Here is a 5,471-nt window from a genome sequence, read left to right on the forward strand (position 1 = left end):
GTTGTTAACTTATCCTGTCTGAGAAAAAGAGGCTAAGTGTAAGGATGCATATATAGAGGAGCAATATTGAAGGGCAAGCTTATTGTTAGCTGTCTACTGCCTCCTGAAGGAGCACCACAGTTTCAACAAAGATGTTTAGGAAGTATCAAGATATGTGTAGTGTTCGTGAAACTATCAAGATAGTTAAATGGAGAGTTGATGGTGAGAAAACGATTATTTTAGTAAGAGAGATCTTGATTCTTGATATGAGATCATGGATGATACCTCAAGTAGGGCTCGGGTCATCCTGGAACTCGGGCAGAGGATAGATCGGAGAGATATGTTAAGTCAGGATAAAAACCAGCTGAGGTAAATAAACTTTTTAGTAAATCTTCCTTGGATGATCAGATTAGCGTATGCTCCAGTAAGCTTGGATTCTTAGCTTGAACAATGTAAAAATATTTAACGGATCAGAGTGTCTGTCTATGTTCTTGTATCACGATCGCTACCCGAGCACTTCGGGACAGCCGGAGATTCTGAGTCCACGAGTGTGAGAACCATGCTTTGAAATCATTAGCATGTCATTTAATGCACGTAAGGGTGATCTGACAAGACCAGAAACAATATAAGTCGTCAGACAGTGTAAGGGGGCAGGGTAGTGGCATCCATCATGCCATGAGGAGTTACCAGACAATGAAAACAAGGTCATCACTGACTTCTATCTTATAAATACTCAGGTTTATTTGATCATAAGACATATTATTCACAAAACACTTCTCACAAGCACTCGATATACAATCTGTATATCGCGCTTTCCTTTGCGTAAACATTGGACTGACTTGAGCGTCAGAGTAGCCGCGTCGGAAAAACTTTCTGGCGCCCCGCTAACGTTCTTTGTTCTTAAAAGTGTGCTCTCATCCAGGAAAAATTTACCCCGGCTCCTGGCAGGCGGGGGTGATATCGCTCTGCGGAGGCTAGTCAAGGGGCAGTGTATGGACATCCATCCTGCCAAGAGGAATGGTCAGACATTGAAAACAACGTCATCATTGCCTTCTCCCCTATAAATACCCATGTTTACTTTATCATAAGACATTCTATTTACAAAACAAATTTTTTTTTGAATATTCAAAACAATTTTCACAATAACTCAATATATACTTTCTATATCGCACTTTCCTTTGCGTAAACATGTGACTGATTTGAACGTTGGAGTGGCTAAGCCCGAAAACCTTCTAGTGCCCCGCTAACGTTCTTGATCTTAAAAGTGTGAAGATCATTCAGCCCGGAGACTATCCGTCCGGTCTCTAGCATTCCCGTAAAGCACATATCCTGCCCGGTAAATCTTCTATACAGCTTACACTGACATCAATGGATTTTCCTTTTCAGATTTCGGGGAAAAACGTCTCACTCGTTAGACAAATAAAAGGACTTGGTGTCGAACTAAAAACGTAATGCAATTCAAGTGTCATATACTCTGAGTGTGAGAAGAGTTTCAGATTGGAGCCTCCATGAGGTTGTGTAGTTTGTGGATGTGAGTTTTAGAGTGACAACCAGGCATGTGGTGTTGTCTAGATGGTGATGTGGTTTGAGAGAGGAAAATAAGAGTTTTGGAGTTTGCCTTTACTCTGATGCTATAAACAAGTACAAAATATGCGATGGATATAAATAATGATTTGGTGATATAACAAGAAAAATTTATATTTTATATTGTTAAGTTTCAATATCAATTATATATCTTTTCATTTCGAGAATTTTAATTATTTTTTATGAGTTGACAATTTTAATCAATTTTTGTGAATATGCTATGTAATATATCACGAGTTAACCTCATATTAAAAAATAATAAAATAATAAAAAAAATGGACTAAAAAATGTAATAAAAAGGCAAAGACTAATGGTTCATTTATAAATATGAAAAAATAGCATGAACCAAATAAGATATTCGTCTCACAAATACTACTCGTGAGACCGTCTCACACAAGTTTTTGCCAAATAGCATTGGCTCGACTTCCGAGGAGGCTTGACGAGTCCAAGATAAAACGTGACCGGACTAAATAATGAATCTGCAAGCCCAATTACCTACTTTTCGTGAGGCGACCTATCCAAGCACGCAAGTCAATTGTACAAGTCATAGATTTCACGAATTTATTTTATTAGATTGATTTTTTTATTTAAATCATTTATGAAAAATATTATTTTTTATATTAAAAACTTATTATTATAAATATGAAGTGACTTTTACTGCCTCACAAAAGACCTGTAAAGCCATGTTTTATTATTTATTCTTGTAGAATTTTTTTAAATGTTGAAATTGATATAGTGTTTATATGTTAACACATACTATTAATTAGACTGAGAAAAAAAATAAGACACTTATAAAAAAAAAATTTGAAAATTGAAATACATATGCAGGGACCAAATAAAAAAAAATTTGAAAATTGAAATACATATGCAGGGACCAAATATATGTTTGTGTATGTACAAAATCATTCATATTTCTAAATAATTCATATTTCTCTTATAAAATTACTTATTTTTGAAATTAACCAGAAGTAATTTTTAATTATATATTGATTTCTATATAAAAGATAAAATATTATAAAGTGATGTATCATGCATAGAGATTACTTATTATTATTATGATAACATTTTAGTATTTTTTGAGAATATTATGATGTTATTACCCATGTTTCGTAACCGAACAGATGATTGAACCATCCTACTTTAAAAAAATAGTCTAACATGTCCGATCGGTTAAACCAGAAAGTCGAACAAGAATATTGTTATAATACATAAATGTTAATATAATATGNATTTTTAAAAATATAAAAAATCGAAAAACCAATTCAACCGATTGAACCAATTTTATGGTTCATAGCCGGTTCGAGCGATTCTTGGTCTATTTTGACAAGTTTTATATCTAAAACGGGTTTTGAGAGTGTTTCGCACCGGACCGGTGACCGGTGATCGGTCAAACAGGTAGAACTGATCGGCCCGATCCGATTTTGAAAACATCGGTTTTTACTATATCTATATGAACAAAATTTGAATTTATTTATATAAACAATAATAACAATTTTTGCAATTTGAATAATGATATTTTTATAGGCATAATTTTTGTTTTGGGTGATGCTATATATACATTGATATTTGCACATCAAATCTTATACGACAAAAAAGCCAATTTAAAAATTCAATTTATCAAAATCTGATGTTATATTAAATATAAAATTTTATGATATAACGATAAAATCTCACATACAAATGATGATAAATTGGATGTAACGGAAACATCATGGACATACTTTTGCTGTCAATTAGTTATTAGGGCACCCACATTGGTGCATTAATGAGTGATTATTAACGTCCATTAATGTTCATGCACCAATGTGGGTGTAGAAGTTATTAATTTTGGCTAACATGGCAGCCAAGAAATTCATTAAAATGAACGGCATTATTTTGCAAGTTGCGACGGTTTTTCGTAAGCCGTCGTAACTTGAAAAGCGTCGCTACTTGCAACGGTTTTTTAAAAAAATCGCTAATTGCGACGGTTTTTTAACAACCGTCGCTATTTGCGACGGTTTTTGAAAAACCGTCGCTAATTAAGACATGTCTGAAGAAATTCTCCCGAACATAAACACCAACGGCTCTTTTCTTAAAAATATTTTAATGAATATTGGAATTCAGTTATTTTTAAAATAATAATACTATTTATTTTTAGTAATATTTGTTGTAAAATTTTAAAAATATTAGAAAGATTTTGAAATAATTAAAAATAAAAAAAATGAGTAAGTGGACAGTGGGACCCATAAATAATGAAAGTTGATATTAAATGAATGTGGGTGTGTGTTAATAATGGGAAAGTGTTAATGTAATGAATATGTGGCTCGTGGACTCCATAATTTTTGAGGAGATGGAGAGTTATTAACGTGGATTAATGAGAACGGATGCGGATGCCCTTAGGAATGTTTGGTGCGTAACATAACATTGTAGGTCAAAACATAACGTTGCTTTCGGTGCCCACTCTTTTTCTACATGCAACCTACTAAAATTATTTAAGTTCGATTTAATATTTATAAATCAATTTTCAAATATTTTTATCAACTATATTTTTATGTAAATTACCAACCATATCGTATTTTATTTTATAAATAATATAATGCAGATGACTCCGTTTCTTATACGAGCAAATAATCAAAATGCCACAAAATTTCTGATTTTAGAATAAATTGAAGGTGGGAGTGAATAGGGGTGACCGAACTTAACCGAAATATTTATTCATAACAGAACCGACCGAATTAATTTTCATAACCGATGAAAACGAACCAATTAAAATCGGTTAATTCGAAATCGACCGACCGAATTAACCGATTAGCTTTAAAAAAATTTGTGATTTAATTTTAATTATATATGTATTTTTTTAAAAAAAAACTACCGTCTATGCAAATGTATAAAACATAAAATCACACACATCACAAATACATAAAGCTTTGTTTGAACACAATTAATACATGTTTTTTTTTATAAAATAACATAACATGGGCGGACGGCGTCTCGACCGATGACGAGAGATGGGTGGACGGCGGATGAAGTCAAGAGTGGAGAATAGAGAAGCGAGAACGAGAAAACCAAAGTGTTTAGAATTAGGGTTAATTTTAAAATTAAAAATTTAAAAATATATAAAAATTAGTGTTTGATAAAAAATTTATTAAACAATAGTATTTATTATATCGGTTAATTCGGATAACCGATTTAAAAATTTTGAAAACCTTAACCGAACCGAATTTTTTTAATTTGAAAACCGAATTTCCGAAATAACCGAACCGAATTTTCGAATTGGCTCGATTCGGTCGGTTAATTCGGTTCAACCGAAATCTTGCTCATCCCTACATGTGAAGAGGGTATATGGTTCCAAAAAATGAATTAAATTGTGTTGATTATTATGCCTCAAGCAAAGAATTAAATTATTATTACAATTTAAATTGAATTTATATCTCATTTATTTATTTTATGTTATTTGAAGAACTCATATAATAATAAATAATTAGAAAGTTAAAAAGCATAATCTGTTGTGAAAAAATAAAAATTTACGATAAAAAATAAAAATATCAAACTCTCAAAATTATCACACTACACACTTTATAATATTTTTCTCTCAACTCAATTGTCTCAAATCTTTACAAATGAAGATCTATTTATAGGATTTTTTTACAAATAATCCAAAAATAAATTTCATCATTACATACATCATCACACACTAATTTTCAATATTCAACACCTAATTTTACCTAATTTTCAACATTCAACATTATAATATTCAACACAAATATTTTTCACTTTTTCAACACTCCCCCTTGTGATGATGATCATAATACAATGATTGTCTTCATTACATGTTTTTATACTGCCTCGTTAAAAACCTTACTAAGAAAAACTCATTGGGATAAAAACCATAGTAAGGGAAAAAGAGTGCACTCACGTAAACTCCCCCT

The sequence above is a fragment of the Primulina huaijiensis genome, chromosome 1, assembly GCF_012295235.1.
Source record: "Primulina huaijiensis isolate GDHJ02 chromosome 1, ASM1229523v2, whole genome shotgun sequence".
Classification (NCBI taxonomy): Eukaryota; Viridiplantae; Streptophyta; class Magnoliopsida; order Lamiales; family Gesneriaceae; genus Primulina; species Primulina huaijiensis.